The sequence below is a fragment of the Nyctereutes procyonoides genome, unplaced genomic scaffold (assembly GCF_905146905.1).
Source record: "Nyctereutes procyonoides isolate TBG_1078 unplaced genomic scaffold, NYPRO_anot_genome, whole genome shotgun sequence".
NCBI lineage: Eukaryota > Metazoa > Chordata > Mammalia > Carnivora > Canidae > Nyctereutes > Nyctereutes procyonoides.
The window spans coordinates 7,792,373-7,812,869 of NW_026575120.1; the positions used below are offsets into that span (position 1 = coordinate 7,792,373).

The 20,497-nt window shown below is 45.0% G+C and overlaps 2 protein-coding genes and 1 pseudogene across 6 annotated transcripts in view; 1 reads left to right on the forward strand and 2 right to left on the reverse strand.

The window, feature by feature from the left end:
• The window catches only part of GTF2E2 (general transcription factor IIE subunit 2), a 79,576-nt gene extending 70,957 nt beyond the window's left edge, over nucleotides 1-8,619 (reverse strand). Inside the window, exons 1-2 of one of the 3 annotated variants that reach the window (XM_055334673.1) lie at nucleotides 8,375-8,614; nucleotides 7,860-8,103 (exon numbers count right to left, since the gene is read on the reverse strand). The gene's annotated coding sequence lies outside the window, so the exon portion shown is untranslated. Of the gene's footprint in view, nucleotides 1-7,859; nucleotides 8,104-8,374 lie in introns of all 3 variants that reach the window. The other 2 variants (XM_055334675.1, XM_055334674.1) reach the window with 2 other exon arrangements.
• On the reverse strand, nucleotides 2,172-4,430 carry LOC129516108 (60S ribosomal protein L32-like; annotated as a pseudogene).
• Nucleotides 8,620-13,257: 4,638 nt separating the features above from the next.
• The window catches only part of UBXN8 (UBX domain protein 8), a 101,992-nt gene continuing 94,752 nt past the window's right edge, over nucleotides 13,258-20,497 (forward strand). For 2 of the 3 annotated variants that reach the window (XM_055334677.1, XM_055334679.1), the window contains exons 1-2: nucleotides 13,258-13,395; nucleotides 15,651-15,727. The gene's annotated coding sequence lies outside the window, so the exon portion shown is untranslated. The remainder of the gene's footprint in view (nucleotides 13,396-15,650; nucleotides 15,728-20,497) is intronic. The other variant, XM_055334678.1, reaches the window with a different exon arrangement.

Genomic DNA, 20,497 nt, shown 5'->3' on the forward strand with positions numbered 1-20,497 from the left:
AATAAAAATCTGTTCAGGATAAAAATTCTCAACAAAGTGGGTTTAGAGGGAACATACTTCAACATAATTAAAACCAAATATGAAAAACTCAAAGTTAACATCATACTCAGTGGTAAAAGCTTTTCCTCTAAGACGAGGAATAAGACAGGGATATCTACTTTTATTCAACACAGCAGTGGAAGTACTAGATGTAGTAATCAGAAAAGAAAAAGCATCCAAACTTGTGGGGCACCTGGGTCAATTAAGTGTCTGACTTTGGATCAGGTCACCATCTCAGAGTCCTGGGATTAAGTCCCACATCAACCTTCATGCTCAGAAGGAGCCTGCTTCTGTTTCTCCCTCTCCTTCTCTCTACCCTTCCCCCTGCTTGTGTTGTCAAATAAGTAAATAAAATCTTAAAAAAATATACATATTTTTAAAAGGCAAACTAGCAATGAACACATAAAACTGTTACTATTTGCAGAAGACATAACTTAATATACAGAAAACCCTAAAGACGCCACCAAAAAAAATAGTACATGAATTCAGTAAAGTTGCAGGATATAAAAATCAATATACAGGAATTTGTTCTGTTCCTATACTCTAATAACAAAGTAGCAGAAAGAGAAATTAAGAAAAATAACCCCATTTACAACTGCACCAGAAAGAATAAAATACCCAAGAATAAATTTAACCACAAAGACCTACACTCTAAAAATTATAAAACATTGATGAAAGAAACTGAAGATGACATAAATGGAAAGATATTCCACATTCACGGATTAAAAGAGTATCATTAAAATGTCCTTACTTCTTAAAGCAATCTTCAGATTCAATGCAATCCCAATCAAAATACCATTAGCATTTTTTCACAGAACTAGAACACATAATCCTAAAATTTGTATAAAATCACAAAAGAGGGGATCCCTGGGTGGCGCAGCGGTTTGGCGCCTGCCTTTGGCCCAGGGCGCGATCCTGGAGACCCGGGATCGAATCCCACATCGGGCTCCCGGTGCATGGAGCCTGCTTCTCCCTCTGCCTGTGTCTCTGCCTGCCTCTCTCTCTCTCTCTCTCTCTCTCCATCATAAATAAATAAAAATTAAAAAAAAAATCACAAAAGAGGGGTACCTGGGTGGCTCAATCCCTTAAGCATCTGCCTTTGGCTCAGGTCATGATCCGAGATCCTGGGATCAAGCCCCACGTCAGGCTCTGTGCTCATCAAGGAGCCTGCTCTCTCTCTCCCTCTGCCTCTCCCCCTGCTTGGTGTCTTTCTCTCTTAACAAAATCTTAAAAAGAAAACAACACAAAAGACCCTGAGTAGCCAAAGTATTCTTGAAAAAGCAGCACAAAGCTGGAGGTATCACAATCCCAGATTTCAAGATATACTACAAAACTATGTAGTATGGCTCTCTCACAAAAAGAGACACCTAGATCAACAGAACAGAGATCCCAAAAACAAATCCATACCTATGTGGTCAATGAATCCATGACAAAGGAGGAAAGAATATACAACAGGGAAAAGATAGGCTCTTCAACAAATGGTGTTGGGGAAAACTGGACAGCTACATGCAAAAAAAAAAAAAAAAAAAAGCCCACGATGAAACGGGACCATTTTCTTACACCACACACAAATATAAACTCAAAATGGATTCAAGACCAGATGTAAGATCCGAAACTTTAATAAAACTCCTAAAAGAAAACATAGACAGTAATCTCTTGGACACTGGCCTTAGCAACATTTTTTCTAGATAGGTCTTCTCAAGCAAGGGAGACAAAAGCAAAAATAAACTACTGGGGCTTCATCAAAATAAAAAGCTTGTGCACAGCAAAAGAAACCACCAACAAAAAGATAACCTACTGAACGACAGAAGATACTTGTAAATTATATACCCGATAAGGGGTTAGTATCTAAAATATATAAAGAACTTATATAATTTAACACCAAAGGCAAAAAAAACAAAAACCCACAACCATGGAGTTCAAGCCTCTATTTAAAAACAAATGAATACTTGACGGGATGAGCACTGGGTGTTATTCTGTATGTTGGTAAATTGAACACCAATAAAAATTAATTTATAAAAAAATAAAATAAAATAAAAAAATAAAAATAAAAATAAAAACAAATGAATAAAATACTTGTTGAATGATCTGTGGCTTCCCTGGTTATACTGAAGCTGCTCAGAACTGGTGTTTTACAACTGGGGGGAAAAAGAAAAAAACAAAACAAAACAAAAACAAGAGTCCTGGGCAACCTGGGTTGCTGAGTGGTTTATCGCCGCCTTCTGCCCAGGGTATGATCCTGGAGACCCCAATGAGTCTCACGTCGGGCTCCCTACAGGGAGCCTGCTTCTCCCTCTGCCTTTGTCTCTGCTTCTCTCTCTGTTTCTCATGAATAAATAAAATCTTTTTTTTTTAAAGAACTCTAGTCCCACCTCCTTCTAAATCAGAAATTTTCTGTAGATATTTTTAATAAATTTTAATCCACAACCACTCTGATTAAAAAAATGGGTAGAGGATCTGAATAGACATTTTTCCAAAGACGACATACAAGTGGCCAACAGATATATGAAAAGATGTTTAACATTACTTAATCCAGGAAATGCAAATCAAAAACCACAGTAAGATTATCACCCAACATGGGCAGCCCAGGTAGCTCAGTGGTTTAGCACCGCCTTCAGCACAGGGTGTGATCCTGGAGACCTGGGATCGAGTCCCACATCAGGCTCCCTGCATGGAGCCTGCTTCTCCCTCTGCCTGTGTCTCTGCCTCTCTCTCTCATGAATAAATAAAAATCTTAAGAAAAAAAAAAAGATATCACCCCACATTAATCAGAATGGCTAATATCAAAAAAAAAAAAGAAAGAACAAGTGTTGACAAGAATGTGAAGAAAGGCAACCCTCATGCACTGTTGACAGGAAAGCAAACTGGTGCAGCCACTGTGGAAAACAGTACGGAAGTTCAAAAAAATTAAAACTAGAAATACCATATGATCCAATAATTCCACTACTGGCATTTACCCAAAGAAAACACTAATTCAAGGAAATATATGCAGCCCTATGTGTATTGCAGCATTATTTACAATAGCCAAGATATGGAGGCAACCCAAGCATCTGTCAACAAATAACCTGTGATACACACTCACAAGGGATATTAGCCATAAAAAAGAGTTCTTGCCATTTGAGACAACACTGCTAAACCTAGAGGATACAATGCTAAGTGAAATAACCAGAGAGACAAATACTGTATGATTTCATTTACATGTATAACCTAAAAAAAACAAATGAACAGACTCAAATACAGAGAACAAACTCATGGTTGCCAAAGGAGAGGTTGGTGGGGAGATAGGCAAAATAGGTAAAGACAATAAAGAGATATAGACTTCCAATTTTAAAATACCTAAGTTATGCAGATGAAAAGTACATTACTAAATATACTCAATAATAATGTTGCATGGTGACAATTGGGGACTATACTTATGGTGAGCACTGAGTAATGTATATAATTGTTGACTCAATATGTTGTACACCTAAACCTAATAAAACATTGTAGACACCTAGAGTCGATTATACTTTTTTTTTTTTTTTTTAAAGAAGTCCCCGAAAAGGTGTGGTTTAAAACTGGTGAACTCTCAGGATGCCTGGGTGGCTCAGCGGTTGAGTGTCTGCCTTTGGCTCAGGTCTTGATCCCGGAGTCCTGGGATCAAGTCCCACATCAGGCTGCCTGCATGGAGCCTGCTTCTCCCTCTGCCTGTGTCTCTGCTTTTCTCTCTCTCTCTCTCTTAAATAAATAAAATCTTAAAAAAAAATCTTAATAGAACTCTCTATTAAGTAAAATCAAAAATTTTACTCCAATTAAAAAAATTGGATTAAAATTAGTTAAAAATACCTACAGAAAATTCCTGATTCAGAAGGTGGTGAGACTAAACCTCTTTTGTTTTTTTCCCAGTCCTAAAACTCCAGTTTTTTTTTTTTGTAGTTTTATGGTTTTACTAACACAAATATGACATGCACATAATGTCAATTCATTTTCTTTGCTAAGCAGCCTGGCATTAGGATTGGTGACTCTGATGGCCAGCTGAGTTGCTCTTTCCACAATGGCTTTAGGGTTCTTGGATACATTGTGAGCAATCTCTGCACAGTAAGATTTGTTGCACATCAGCAGCACTTCAAGCTCCTTGACATTGTGGACTAGGAACTTCCTGAAGCCACTGGGTGCTTCACGTGCACGTGCTTTGTTTTCTTGTTGCTCCCACAACCAATGTTGGGCATCAAGATCTGGCCCTTGAATCTTCTATGTACCCTATTGTCAATGCCTCTGGGTTTCCACCAGTTGTGCTTAAATTTGACATATCGGTCTGACTGAATGAACTTATGAACATATCGGTGCTGGATGAACTCCTTGGTCCTCTTTTTAACGATCTTGGGCTTCACCAGAGGTCTGAGGGCAGCCATGATGCCCAGCATCAATGGCTGCCCTAAAACTCCAGTTCTAAGCAACTTCAGTACAACCAAGAGCCACAGATCATTCATGGATTTTATTTTATTCATTTGTTTTTAAGTAGGGGCTTGAACTCAGAATCATGATATTGAGACCTGTGCTGATATCAAGAGTCGGATATTTAACCTACTAAGCCACCCAGGTGACCCTCGACAAGTATTTGAATATGTTCCTCTCTTCTTTTACAACCCAATAATCATACTACAGGGTATTCAACCAAGGAAAACAGAAACTTGGGATGCCTAGGTGGCTCAGTTGTTGATAGTCTGCCTTGGGCTCAGGGTGTGATCCTGGTCTGGGATTAAGTCCTGCAACAGGCTCCCTGCAAGAAGCCTGCTTCTCCATCTGCTGGTGTCTCTGCCTCTCTCTCTCTCACACATGAATAAATAAATAAAATCTTTAAAAAAAAAAGAAAGAAAAATTACAAAAACTAATTCGAAAAGATATATTCACCCCCATGTTGACTGCAGCATTATTTACAAAGTCAAATTATGGAAGCAGCCCAAGTATCCACCGATAAAGGAATGGATAGAAAAGATGTGGAATATATACACAACAGAATGATTCAGCCATAAAAAGAATGATATCTTGCCATTTGCAACAATATGGATGGATCTGGAGAGTATAATGTTAAGCGAAATAAATCAGAGAAAGACAAATACCATATAATTTCATTCATATGTGGAATTTAAGAAACAAAACAAAGCAAAAACAGACCCTTAGCTATAGAGAACTGATGGTTACCAGGGGAGAGGTGAGAGAGATGGGTGAAATCGGTAATGGGGATTAAGAGTACACTTATCTTGATGAGCAAGGAGTATCGAATTGGTGAATCACTGTATTATACACCTGAAACTAATACAACACTGTACATTAACTACACTGGAATTAAATTCTTTTTTTAAAAAAAATTCCTCTCTTCACACCAGTAAGCACAGAATAAACTAATGGTTGCCAGAGAGGAGGTGGATGAGGGGAATATGGGGGACATGGGGATGGGCAAAATGGATGAAAGGGAGTGGGATATACAGGCCTCCAGTTATGGAATGAGTAAGTCATGGGGATGAAAGATTTAGCACAAGGAATAAAGTCAATGGTATCATAATAGCATTGTACAGTGACAAATGGTAGTTATACTTCTGATAAGCATAACATAAGGTACAGAGTTGTAAAATCACTATTTTGTATACTTGAAACTAATGTAAAATTGTGTGTAAAATACACTCCAAAAAAGTTCCCCTCTTGTTTGAACTCTCCCAGAATATGTGGAAAGTCTAGGAAGCACAACAAGTTGACCATGTAAATGATTTTTGCATTCTTCACAAGCAGGGAAGGAAGGTCTGGGAGGAAAAAGATCCTATCTTTGCTTTTGTTTTGCTTCTAAGTAGGTTCCCTGCACTGTGTGGAGCCCAACATGGGGTTTGAACTCACCCACCCTGAGATCAAGACCAGAGCCAAGCTCAAGTCAGACACTTAACCAACTGAGCCACCCGAGGGCCCCTATCTGAACTTTGAAAGCCTTCATGCAGAGAATAGCTCAATATTTGTTAAATGAATAATGAACACAAAAACATCTTTAAGTGGCTTTAGCCTTGTTACAGGTTTCACAAATCTTTATTAAATGTCTTGTGTTTGTGACTCTAAGCTTTGTATAGTTGTCTTGTGTTCATGTACTCCAGGTTTTGAAGAATTCTAGAAGATAAACCCTTGCCTTCAAGCAGCTTACATTTGAAAAATCTGAAAGAACTGAGCATCTTGCTTAAAAAGAAATGAATAAGGGCGGCCCGGGTGGCTCAGCAGTTTAGCGACGCCTTCAAGCCCAGGCCGTGATCCTGGAGACCAGGGATCCAGTCCCCCACAGGCTCCCTGCGTGGAGCCTGCTTCTCCCTCTGCCTGTGTCTCTGCCCACACCCCCCCCCCGTCTCTCATTAATAAATGAATAAAATCTTTAAAAAAAATGAATAAAATATGACTCAGAGTGCTAAAAGTCAAAAATATAAGCACTGATAGAAAATAATCAGAGTAAACTTGAATGAGTAAGAGCCACTGGCACTGTTATCAAAGACCTGACTTCTGGAATCCTCAGTAGTAATCTGTAACTGCAACATGACCTAGGCAATCCATAGACCTCACTAAATCCAATTTTATTATAAACAAAATGAAGATACTGTCAATGCTATCTCCATCTAACCCAACTTTAAAATGAGACAATACTTGTGAAAAGCAATTTTTTGAGTAAAAAGGCTATACAAATGTTACTTCACTGCTACTGTTCTGAGTTGGATCTGAAAAGGAAAAATAACAGGAGGATTATGCTAGGGTATTGGAAAGATAGCAGGCGAGGGGGGAGGGTAAGTGTTTGTGGGGAGGAGAAATCACAAGTGATTAAATGGGGGCAACAAGCCTAAAACAGGAAACATCTGTAGCTGTTTAAGTCATTGTGTTAGGACAGGTAATCAAACCAGGCTTTTAACCATGATTTTAACACAGGCTTAAACAAAAGCCTTACAATTTACAAAAACCTAAATGCTTACAGCAATTTGAGTCTCACAACTCTCTGAAGTGATAGGTACTAGTTTTATTCCTTATTTTAATACGTGAAATCTGAAGTGAGGAGGGGACCCTTAGGGTCACACAGCTGTTAAGTACCTAGGTCAGGACACGAATACTCGGCCTCCTCAATCAAAAGCTTCCTTACTCCAGACCTGAAATGCTGGTCAAGGCCTCTAATAAAACAAAGGCGACCTGTGCGATACCGGTAACGTTCAATGGCACCTAGGAGCAGAAGGCTGAAGGTCTCCCTCTCTCTCTCTCTCTCTCTCCCACCATCGCATGCTCCGCTTAACTTTTCCACCTCTTTTTTCAGACTACTCAGAAATCTGCAGTTTCACATATACTGACCTATGCAGGAGACCTATGCCCATTTCCCATTAAAAAAAAAAAAAAAAATCGGGATCCCTGGGTGGCGCAGCGGTTTGGCGCCTGCCTTTGGCCCAGGGCGCGATCCTGGAGACCCGGGATCGAATCCCACGTCGGGCTCTCAGTGCATGGAGTCTGCTTCTCCCTCTGCCTGTGTCTCTGCCTCTCTCTCTGCCTCTCTCTCTCTCTCTCTCTCTCTCTCTCTCTCTCTCTCTGTGACTATCATAAATAAATCAAAAAAAATTTAAAAAAAATCATCACAACTCAGGGAGTTCACGTGTTCTTCCATGGTCACTGAGCAGCCAAAAATTAAATCAAAATCTAGCTCCAGAGCACACGTTCTTCCCCCTCTACCATTCGCCTTTTATTTTTCAACCTTTCTACTTCTCCTTTGCTTCCTTCTCCGCATAAGCCCAAGAACATTGCCAAGAACAGCCGGCAAGGTAGGAAACGACACCGCTTACCTCCTAAGTCCCAGGAATGGGGGGATGGACGAAAAGGTACCCCAGTGTTTGGATTTGGAGCAGGTCTTAAGACTTTGCAGACATCGACTATAATAACTAAAGTTCAGGAATCATTACAAACCGAGTCTCCAAAACGCGGCTTAAAAAAAAAAAAAAGAGCCCTCCGAGGTGCATCCAAATCACCGCCTTTAGCTGGACCCCGCGGTTCCCTCAACTCCACACACGTCCCGCTCAGTTACGGCTCCTGTAAAGTCGGGGGCCAGGAAGAGAGACAGTCAGCTCCCTGACTGCGAATTTCCCCCTTTCCAACCCAAAAGTTTGCTCAATGGACCTCCGGCCTAAAAGACAATGCGTCCCAGAAGTTGGTACAGTTTGGCGTTTCGCGCAAGAACCGCAGACCCCGCGGTCTTCCGAGAGACGGAAGACAGGCTCGCCCCGCGGGAGGAGGCGGCCCCGAGGAACAACAGGCCGGGGCTCCGCTCCCCACACCCGGCGGCCGCGGCCGCGGCCCCTACCTGAGCGAGGAGGGCCGCCCCACGCGACCGGCCGCCGCCTCCCAGCGCCTCCACCTCGACCAGCCGCCCACGCCCGCGTGGCCGCAGCTTCCTGCTCCTCTTCAGCAGCGCCCCCGCCTGCCCGCACGCACGCCCAGCGCAGCCCCGCCAGGTCGGGGTCTCGGCACTGGCGGCGGCGGCGGCGGCGGCGGCGGCGGCTGAGGCGGCGCGACTCGGCCGGGAACTCCGCCCGCCACTTCCTGATCAGGCTACGAGGAGCTCCGTCCCGGCAGGCACCGCGGCGCCCCCGCCCGCGAGAACGCGCGTGCGCCGTCACGTGCCCCGCCAGGAGGCCCGCGGGAGGGGAGTCGGCCGGCCGGGGCGTCCCGGATTTCCAGGACAACGGCAGGCGGGCGGGCGGGCAGGAAAGGGGGGGGGGGGCGGAGAATGAGGCTTACGTCGGAAGAGGAGCGATTGCCAAAATGGAAAACAAAAATCTTTCCTTTCCCTGGGCGGCTCAGCGGTTTGGTGTCGCCTTCGGCCCAGGGCGTGACCCTGGAGACCTGGGATCGAGTCCCACGTCGGGCTCCCCGCGTGGAGCCTGCTTCTGCCTCTGTTTCTGCCTCTCTTTGTGTCTCTCATGAATAAATAAATAAAATCTTTAAAAGAAACAGAAGTCGGGTGAAGCTCAATGACCTGCTCAAGACGGCACAGCGCGCAACCAATTACGGGCGTGGAGCCCAGCTTAAATCCCCAACCACCACACCTGTGAACCCCCTTAGACAAGGATTTAGACTTAAAAGCTAGCATGAAGAGATAGGAGTAACGAATGAATGCTACGAAACAGACAACTGGCGCGGCCCACCGCCTGCAGGGTATTGGAGTGTGTCATATTTCCTGCGGCTGTCCTTTCTCTTACTACCGGCGGTGGCAGCAAAGCCAGTGCTCAACGCTATTATTTAATTACTTAGTGCTGGTTGGTCAAGTTACTTAACCTGTGCATCGGTTTTTGCATTTGAGAAATGGGAATAATTGTACTACCAAAATAAGGTACTTGCATTGGGCTGTTGTGCAGATTAGATGAAATAATAAATTTTTATTCAAAACTTGGAAATAAAGCCAAAAGATAACTGATGTGTGGCTTTTTTTTTTTTTTTTTGATGTGTACCTTTTTGAAATTAGTTTCATTCTGGAGGATTTCCTAATAAACTCACTTGATGTTCATGTGATACCTTCAAGAAATGTAACTTTGCTGGAATATTACAACCCGGTAAAGTCAGAAATTGGTTAAAAAAAAAACAAAAACTGATGAAGTGTAATGGGGAGAAGGGGCAGGCAGCAAATGAAAAATACTAACCCAAAAGTTAAAATTACCCTGTTCTGAGAAATAGGAGCCAGTTTTGTATCAATTTATTCCCTAGCATTGATGCTCTCTGCTCCCTTAGAGCCTTTCCCATACTTCTTAGGTAGCTTACCCAATTCTGTAAATATCTTTCCAGGACCCTGCTTCCTTCTCAGGCATTCATCCCATAAAGAAAAAAAGGTCTTTTTTCCGCTCTATCCATGTTAAGTTCTCCCAATAATTAGACTAACAAAAGAGACCATAACAAAAGAAAGACAAGTTTATTAGTGACCAGCACACATACACTTGGGAGATGAGTGATTCAAAGGGGTGGATAGAATTTGAGCTTATTTAGTATTTTTTTTAAGATTTTATTTTTAAGGGACGCCTGGGTGGCTTGTCGCTTAAGCCCTTCTGCCTTCGGCTCAGGGTGTGATCCTGGAGTACCTGGATGGAGTCCCACATTGGACTCTCTGCATGGAGCCTGGTTTTGGCTCTGCCTGTGTCTCTGCCTCTCTCTCTCTCTGCGTCTCTCATGAATAAATAAGATCTTTTAAAAAAAAGATTTTTTTAATGACAATCATTTTATATTATTTTTTTAATAATAAATTTATTCTGCGGGGCCACCCTGGTTTCAAGTGCTCTTACTGCCTCGGGGTATGGACCAGCCCCCCTCCAGCGCGTTGGGCTCAGGTCTGGCTGCCTTCGTGGACGAATTCGCCCCAGGAGGGGCAGGGACGATGCTTGGACCTGGATTCCTTATCTTAGCTCCTGCGGTCTGGCCGGTCAACACGGTCTGTCTCAAAAAAAATAAATAAAATAAAATAATAATAATAAATTTATTTTTTATTGGTGTTCAGTTTGCAAAAGATTTTATTTTTAAGTAATTGCTACATCCAACGTGGGCCTTGAACCCACAACCCAAAGATCAAGAGTGGCAAGCTCCATGGACTGAACTGTCTTAGCATCTTAACAAAAGAGCACTAAGGAGTGCCTGACTGGCTCAGTCTGTAGAGCATGTATCCCCTGGTCTTGGGGTTGTAGGTTTGAGTCCCATACTGAGTATAGAGATTACTAAAGAATAAAGTCTTTAAAAAAAAAAAAAGAATAAAGTCTTTAAGACAGATAGATATCTAGATAGATAGATGGGCAGATAGATAAATAAATATTTCTCTGGTAAAGAGAGCATGGGGACAACACCATTATAATTTATGTCCTACCTTTAGGCAAAAAGTGAGGAGAGGAAAAAGCTTTCTTATACCTGCTTCTCAATTATCTTCAGTTCATAATAATCTTTATGCCAAAGTGGCATATTTAAAAGGTGGGGGGGCATATTTTGTGGTGGCATATTCCACTACCGAAGACTACCCATCTTCGCTCTCACAAATTTTCTCCAAAAAGAAAACATTTGCCACTGCCTCTGCCTAGAACCTTTTACTCCACAGGGGTTCAAATACTAGCCTTGGAGCCAGATAGATCTGGCCTGAATTCCTACTCCACCACTTCCTACCTCTCTAATCCTCACTTGTAATGGAAAGGATTGTCTTAGTCAGTTTGGGCCGCTTTAACAAATTACCAGAGACTGGGTGACAGGCGTAAGCAACAGGCATTTATTTCTCAAAGTTCTGGAGGCTGCAAAGTCCAAGATCAAGGTACCAACAGATTTAGTATCTGGTGAGAGCCTGATTCCTGATTTGCTGATGGCTGTCTTCTTGCAGTGTCCTCACATGGCAGAGAGCAGAGAGGGGGCTGTAAAAGAGAGAGACTGGAAGGAAGCAAGTAAACTCTCTCCAGTCTCTTTTTTAAAAGCACTAATCCCATCCTAAGCACCCTCTCCTCTCAACCTAATTACCACGCAAAAGCTCCAGCTCCTAATACCATCCTTTGGGGAACTGGTTTCAACATGCAAATTTGAGGAGGAGCCTCTAAAGAGGATAAAAGTGACTTAATAAATAAAAGGCAACTACCATATTGTTTATTGTATGTAAACAATAGCAAGTAATCAGTCATTAGGGCCATTACCATTATTGCTCTTGATCCTTTGGAGATGCTGTGCCTGGAAGATCTATCAATTGTAGAAAGCGCCTTATTCAAGTCTCCAAGTAAAAGTGTATTATTATCTAAGTATGTCTTAACTTTGCTTAGCAATTGATTGATATCCGTGGCAGCTCCCACATTCGGGGCATAAATATCCATGATTGTTAGGTCGTCTTGTTGGATAGATCCTTTAAGTATGATCTAGTGACTATTTGAGGTTTCCCACATGGAGGATCATGTCCTCTGTGAAGAGTGAGAGTTTGACTTCTTTGCTGATCGGGATGCCTTTTCTTTCTGTTTTGGAATGTCACTGCGAAAGCTAGGACCACTACCACTCTGCCGGACAACAGCGTTGAGGGTGGACACCCTGTCGTGTTCCTGACCTTAAGGGAAAAAGCTCCAGGATTTTGCCAATGAAGAGGACGTTCCCTCTGGGTCTTTTGTAGATGGCTTTTATGATAATTGAGGTTTGCTCCCGGTATCCATACCTGGCAGAAGGTTTTCATCATGAAAGGATGGTCTGTTTTGTCAAATGCTTTTTCTGCATCTCCTGAGAGAATTCTATGGTTCTCGTCCTTTCTTTCACTAACGTGGAGAGGGAAGGAGAGACAGAGAACCGGAGGGGAGGGACGGACAGACACAGGGACGGGGACACAGACAGGGAGGGAGAGATAGGGATGGAGGGAGAGACAGTGAGACGGCGAGGGAGAGACGGAGACAAGGAGGGAGAGAGCCAGACACGGAAGGAGAGTCAGAGAGACAGGGAGGAAGAGACAGAGAGACAGGGAGGGAGAGAGAGATGGAGACAGGGAGGAGAGATTGAGACGACGGGGGTGAGAGATCGAGACAGGGGGAGAGACACAGGACAGGGAAGGAGGGATCCAGAGACAGGGAGGGAGAGATGAGCCAGAGGGGAGAGACCAAGGTGCAGGGAGGGAGACCGAGAGACAGGAGGGGAGACTGAGACAGGGAGGGAGAGTCAGAGACAGGGAGGGAGGAGAGACCGAGACAGAGACAGAGACAGGATGGAGAGAATGAGACAGGGAGGGAGACAAGTGAGAGACCGAGAGACAAGAAGGTAGACACAGGGACAGGGAGACAGAGACAGGGAGGGACAGGCCGAGATAGGGAGTGAGAGAAGAAAGACTGGGAGGGACACAGAGGCTGGGAGGGAGGGAGAGAGAGACGGGGGTCGGGGGGGGGGAGGGAGAGGCAGAGAGACGGGGGAAGGGAGACAGGGCAAGACCGGGAGGGAGAGACAGAGACCGGGGCGGGCGGAGGGACAGGGAGGGAGGCACAGAGCCAGAGAGAGGCTTCGTGCCTCCGTGAGCAGGAGGCCCTCGGGACTGAGCCGGGGGCGCAAGGCCCGGGACCCCGGCGCCGCGACCAGTCTAGCGGGCGGAGGCAGAGGCGGTCTCGGGTCCCCTCCGGGCTCGGCGGGGGGCGTGGCCGCGGCGTGGCCGGGGGCTTGCCGGGGCGCCTGACCCCGAGCGTGACCTGAAGGGCGCCGGGGCGTGGCCGCAGGAGGAGCTGGGCGCAGACGCGGCGACCCGACGCGGCCGTGGCAGGCGGTTGCGCGGCGGCAGCGCGGCTCCAGGCCTGCGGTTCCCGGCGCTGCGGGCTCCCGGCAGCGGCTCTGCAGGCCCCGGCCCCCGGCGCGCAGGTCGGCGTGGGCCCCGGGAGGCGTGAGGGGCCCCGGGGTGGCTGTGCGAGAGGCATGTGGCCCTCGCGTGTGGCGCGGCGGGTGCCTGGGAGGGGCCGGGCGGGGGACAGCGGGCCTCGGGGGCCGCCCCCCTTTGGGCCGCCAGGGTGCCGGGCCGAGGGCTGCGCGGGGGAGGAGGGGCGGGACCTGTTGGCGGAGGGGGGTTGCGTTGCGGTGGGGCCTCCTCCGGGTCAGGGCTCCTCCGGGCGGCTCAGGGAGGGTGCGGGGCCCCTCCCCCGGGGCTCGGGGAGGTGCCGCCGAACCCTTGCGCGCGCGCTCGGAGGGGTGAGGATGCAGGCACCGTCCACCGTCAGGGCACGGCCTTGGGGCGGTGGCTTGAGGGCCTGGGCTGCTGGGCCCCAGGAGCCCCCCAAGGCCCTTGGCTCTTCCTCCGCCCCCCTCCCCCCTCCCCGCTCTCAGGTCCCATCCCCTAAGCTCCCTAGCCTGGCCGGGAGCACGCGCCCCCCCCCCCCGCCCTCCCTTGGTCCCTATCAGGTGAGTATGGCTACTTCTGAAAGTTTTGAATTTTGAAAACGTGCCCCTTTCTCCACGGCCTCTCCCACATTTGGTGTTTCCTGCCCTGGCAATGTTCTCACCGGTGAGAAGTGTGAGGTGGGATCTCATTCTGGTTTTGATCTGTATTTCCCTGATGGCCAGTGATGCAGAGCATGGTCTCGTGTGCCTGTTGGCCACGACTACGTCTTCCTCGTGACTTTTCTGTTCGTGTCATTTGCCCATTTCCGGATTGGATGGTTGGTCTCCTTGCTGTGGAGTTGCAGAAGTTCTTCAGAGATCTTGGATGCTGGCCCTTTATCTGACGCGTCATTTGCACGTATCTTCTCCCGTCTGGAGGTTGTCTTTGAGTTTTGTTGAGTGCTGCTTTTGCTGTGCGGAAGCTGCTCATCTTGATGAAGCCCCAGTAGTCCATTTTCGCTTTTGTTTCTCTGGCCTTCGTGGATGATGTGATTTGTAAGGAGTTGCTGTGGCCCAGTTCAAGAAGGGTGTTGTTGCCTGTGTTCTCCCGGAGGATTTTGATGGAATCTTGTCTCACATTTACATCCTTCATCCATTTTGAGTTTTATCTCTGTGTACGGTGTGAGAGAATGGTCCAGTTTCACTCTTCTGCATGTGGCTGTCCAACGTTCCCCAGCAGCCTTTATTGAAGAGACTGTCTTTCTTCCAGTGGATGGTTTTCCTGCTTGGTGGAATATATGGTCTTGACCGTAGAGTTGAGGGTCCACTTCTGGATTTCTCTCTTCTGTCCCTTTGATCTGTGTTGTGTGTGTCTTTGTGCCAGTACCACACTGTCTTGATGAGCACAGCTTTGTAGCACAACCTGACATCCGACATTGTGATGCCGCCAGCTGTGGTTTTGTTTTCTAATATTGCCCTGGCCATTCAGGGTGTTTTCTGATTCCACACTAATCTTCAGATGATTTGTTCCAACTCTCTGAAGAGAGCCCGTGGTATTTGTGATAGGGATTGCGTTCAATGTGTACATTGCCCTGGGTCACGTTGACATTTTCCCAGTATATTAATTCTTCCAATCCAGGAGCATGGAATAGTTTTCCATCTCTTTGTGTCTTCCTCAATTTCTTTCAGAAGTGTTCTGTAGTTTTTCGGGTAGAGATCCTTTACCTCTTTGGTTAGGTGTATTCCTAGGTATCTCATGCTTTTGGGTGCAATTGTCAATGGGACTGACTCCTTAATTTCTCTTTCTTCAGTCTCATCGTTGGTGTATAGAGAGGCCACTGATTTCTGGGCATTGATATAGTATCCTGCCACGCTGCCGAATTAGCCATATGAGTTCTAGCAATCTTGGGGTGGAGTCTTTTGTGTTTTCTAGGTCCAGTATTATGTCATCGGCGAAGAGGGAGAGTTTGACTACTTCTTTGCCGGTTTGAATGCCTTTTATTTCTTTTTGTTGCTTGATTGCTGAGGCTGTGACATCTAGTAGTATGTTGAGTAGCCGTGGTGAGAGTGGACACCCCTGTCTCGTTCCTGATCTTCGGGGAAAGACTCCCAGTGTTTCCACATTGAGGATGATAATTTGCTGCGGGCTTTCTTTTCCGTAGATGGCTTTGAAGATGCTGGGGAACATTCCCTCTATCCCTGTACTCTGAAGCGTTTGGATCAGGAATGGATGCCGTATTTTGTCAAATGCTTTCTCTGCATCTCTTGAGAAGATCGTCTGGTTCTTGTTTCTTCTCTTGCAGATCTGATCAGTTACGTGGTATGCTTTCCGAGTGTTGAACCAGCCTTGCATCCCTGGGAGAAATCCCACCTGGTAATGGTGAGTAACTTCTTAATGTACCGTTGGATCCTATTGGCTCGTATCTTGTGGAGAATGTTTGCATCCGTGTTCATCAGGTCTATCGGTCTATAACTCTCCTTTTTTGGTGGGGTCTTTGTCTGCTTTTGGACTTAAGGTGATGCTGGCCTCCAAGAACGAGTTTGGAAGTATTCCATCTCTTTTCTGTCTTTCGGAACCGCTTTAGTAGAACAGGTACGGTTTCTTCTTTAAACGTTTGATAGCATTCCCCAGGGAAGCCATCCGGCCCTGGACTTTTGTGTCTTGGGAGGTCTTTGATGATGACTGCTTCAATTTCCTCCCTGGATATTGGCTTTTTCGGGTTTCCTTTTCCGGTTTTGGTAGTTTGTGGTTTTTCGGAAATGCGTCCGTTTCTTCTCGATTTCCCAATTTATTGGCGTTTAGCTGCTCAGAATGAGTTTTTAAGATCGTTTGTATTTCCTTGGTGGTGGTGGTGGTCTCTCCTTTCTCATTCATGATTTTATTAATTTGAGTCTTTTCTCTCTTCTTTTAATAAGGCTGGCTTAATGGTTTCTCTCTCATATTAGTTCTTTCAAAGAACCACCTCCTGTGTTTCCCCAGTTCTTCTGCTCTCTATTTCATTGAGTTCTGCTTGAATTTTTATTAACCGTTGTCTTCTGCTGGGTGAAGGTTTCATTTGCTCTTCCTTCTCCAGCTCCTTTAGGTGCAAGGTCAGCTTTTGTATTTGAGTTCTTTCCAGTGTTTGGATGGATGCTTGTTTGCGATGTATTTCCCCTATTTGGGACCGCTTTTGCTATATCCCAAAGATTTTGAATGATTGGTTGTATCTTCATTCTCATTGGTTTCCGTGAATCTTTTTAATTCTTCTCTAATGTCCTGGTTGACCCTTTCATCTTTTAGCAGGAAGGTCCTTAACCTGCACGTGTTTGAAATCCTTGCAAACTTCTTCTTGTGGTTGAGTTCTAGTTTCAGAGCATTATGGTCTGAAAATACGCAGGGGACGATCCCAATCTTTTGGTATCGGTTACGACCTGATTTGTGACCCAGTATGTGGTCTCTTCTGGACAAAGTTCCACGTGCACTTGAGAAGAATGTGAATTCAGTTGCATTTGGATGTAAAGTTCTGTAAATATCTGTGAGATCCATCTGGTCCAGTGTATCCCTTATAGAACCCAACTCTCCAGTTAAACTCTTTTCAAAGGTCACTGATGCTTTCCCAATTGCCAAATCCAATGGCATCTGTAGTAAACTGTATAATTGTTCATAATTATTCACCTCCTCTTCCAGAAGGAGTATACTGCCACCCTGTTGAACATAGGAGTGCTATGTGACTTGCTTTGGCTAATGGAATATGAACAAAATGACACATGTGACATCCAAGGAGAAGATTTCACTTAAGGGATGCCTGGGTGGCTCAGCAGTTGAGCATCTGCCTTTGGCTCAGGATGTGATCCCGGGACACGCATCCAGGGATCCATGATCAAGTCCCACATAGGGCTCCTTGCAGGGAGCCTGCTTCTCCCTCTGCCTTTGTCTCTGCCTCTCACTTGATATGTCTCTCATGAGTAAATAAATAAAATCTTTAAAAAAAAAAGATTTCACGTAAGAGCTATCTTTTAAAAAGCACCGTCTTGCTTTTCCCTCTGCCATGAGACCTTGCCATATTCCAGATTGGGGCACTTTGTCAACCTGATCCTGGAGTGAAGAAGGTATGAAGCAAAAGTAGGTACGGCCCATCCACAAGAACCATGTGGCATGAGTGAGAAATAAACTTCATGGTTGAAAGCCATTGAGTTCCTCCCAGCCAGATAAAGTGTGAATGCACTGACACTTTTTAGCTTTTGTGCCTATAAAGCTAAGGACCAATCTGTGTCCTACTACTTCATTAAGACTCCTCATAAAGTGGTCAACTGGTCTCCTAACACAACGTCTATAGTTAGTCTCTCTCTACTTTCAATGCCATCTTTTCTCACCTACAGCCTCTTAATATGCAAGTCAACTATTCCCAATAACCCCTTGCCTGACAGGGTCCTTACTGTCTTTCTGATAAGAACATATACAGATAGTGCATCAGTCAGCTCTATCCATTGCCAACATTTGCCTTGCTTTTGACAAGGTAGACTCCTGGACTCATTCTCATCCTTTGAATTCACTCCTTCTTCTGGAGCAATTTGTTGGATCTAATCCCTTTAAGTACCTTAACCTGATCTCTGAGTCCTTATTAACCCCTTCCACCTTTGCCTTTGCAAGGGAGCTTCCTACCATCAGGGTGCTCAGCCCTACCCAAAAGTCCCATCCACAGATCCCTTATAGCTCCTTTTCATCCAGTCCCTTCTTCATCTGAGATTCAGGCTAGTGAATCTTGAAACCCATCCACAAAACTGGGTGTTGAGCTACCACTCTCTCCAGGTATCTTACATAAAAATCATACTTTGTGCAGATATATATATATATATTTCTGTCTCCTCTGAAGGACCTACATCCCAACCTAGCCTGTTCTCCAACATCATCTCTAATTCCTTTAGTGCAGTGTCCAATCTTCATGCCCATCCCCCATGCCATGTTCTCCCCATTCAACAAATGCTATGATCTACGTTCTACCTCAGTGCTTTTTGTTGTTGTTGTTGTTGTTATTTTGTTTTTTAATTCATGAGAGACACAGAGAGAGAGAGAGAGGCAGAGACACAGGCAGAGGGAGAAGCAGGCTCCATGCAGGAAGCCCGACGTGGGACTCGATCCCGGGTCTCCAGTATCACGCCCTGGGCCGAAGGCGGCGCTAAACTGCTGAGCCACCCGGGCTGCCCCCTCAGTGCTATTTGGACACACAGATGAACAATACAAAGTTCTTATCTTAGTGGAGCTATTTTAGTGGGGAAGATAGACATACACACTCACAGCTATAAATATATCTATATACCTGTATGTATATGTAGACATATAAAATGTATTTGTATATATAAGTGTATAAACTATATATTTGTATGTTACTTTATATATTCATATGTATGAAACACATGACATTTGTTTAAGAATTAGTAAGACCAGAGGATAGGGAGTGACAGCATCAGAGAAGACACCTCTGATAAAGTGAGAGCGGAGAAGAGTGCTGAGGTAAAAGGAAAGATGAGCCATGTTGGGGAGAAGGGTGGGGAGCAAAGAGAAGAGCTTTTTTAAGGAGAGGGAACTGATGCTTTTTTTTGAGAGGAAGCCAGTGCATCACAGAGCAAATTTTATAAAGCCCTGCAAGCCATTTAAGAACCTTCACTTAAAAAAAAAAAAAGAAAAGAAAAAGAACCTTCACTTAGGGGCAGCCTGGGTGGTTCAGCGGTTTAGCACCACCTTCAACCCAGGGTGTGAGCCTGAAGACCCAGGATCAAGTCCCACATCAGGCTCCCTGCATGGAATGGAGCCTGCTTCTCCCTCTGCCTGTGTCTGTGCCTCTCTCTCTTTCTGTGTGTGTCTCTCATGAATAAATAAATAAAATATTTTTTTTAAAAAAAGAACTTTCACTTAAAGAGTGAAGTCAACAAAAAATTAAAATTAAAAATTAAATAGTGAAGTCAAGGATGACTACAAATCTTGGCTTTGAGTAACAGTGAATGGTGATCCATTTAATGAGAAAGCTGCATTAGGAAAGAAGCAAGTCTGGAGGAGGATATTGTTTTGTTTGGCCACATTAAGCTGACAATGCCTATCAGATATCTAGAAAGAATTGTTGGGTAGGCACTTGGCTGTAGGAATCAATTTAGAGATAGTATTTAAAGCCACAGAACTGGATCAGCTCCTCTACAGAGCAAATACAGATAGAAAAGAAAAGAAGGCCAAGGAATGAGCTTGAGGACACTCGAAGGAAGACCACCAAGGATGCTGAGAAGGTGTCAGTGAAGGAGAATAAGAACCAAAAGGGAGGGCAGCCCTGGTGGCCCAGTGGTTTAGCGCTGCCTTCGGCCCGGGGTGTGATCCTGGGGAGCCAGGATCAAGTCCCACGTCAGGCTCCCTGCATGGAGCCTGCTTCTCCCTCTGCCTGTGTCTCTGCCTCTCTCTTGGTGTCTCTCATGAATAAATAAATAAAATCTTTAAAAAAAAAAAAAAAGAACCAAAAGGGAGTGGGTATCCCAGAAGGCTGGTGAAGGCATTTCATGAAAGGTTTGATCAAATGATAAATACTGGTGGGAAGTCATGCAAGATGAAGCTTGAGAATTAACCATTGGGAGAATTAACCATTTCATATCACATGGTCATTAGTAACTTGTGCTGGGGCAATTTCCATGATGTGATGGAGATGAATGCCTGAGAATTGAGGAAGTAGAATGTCTACACAATTCTTTTAAGACTTTTGCTAGAAATAGATGCAAAGTAATGAAACAAGAGAGGATACAAGGTCAATGAAAGGTTTGGGTTCAATGGAAGCTAATTATAGAATTGTGTATGTTACTGGTTCTGATCCAGTAAGAAGACGTGGAAAGAAAAGGAAAGTTCTCTAGTCCAAAGCCTTCTCGGACCCCTCAGTGTGGGTTTCTCAGGCCCTTGGTTTGGTTCTAGCTCCTGGTACTACCCTAACATAACTCTCGCTACACTTGGCTCACGTGTCAGCTTTCCCTCCCCATAATTAGCAATTTGGTGAATGGATAGGGCTACATTTAGGATGAAAAAACCCAGGTTTGGGATGCCGGGGTGGCTCAATGGTTGAGCATCTGCTTTTAGCTCAGAGCATGATCCTGGGGTCCTGGGATTCAGTCTTGCATCAGGCTCCCTGCTCAGCAGGGAGTC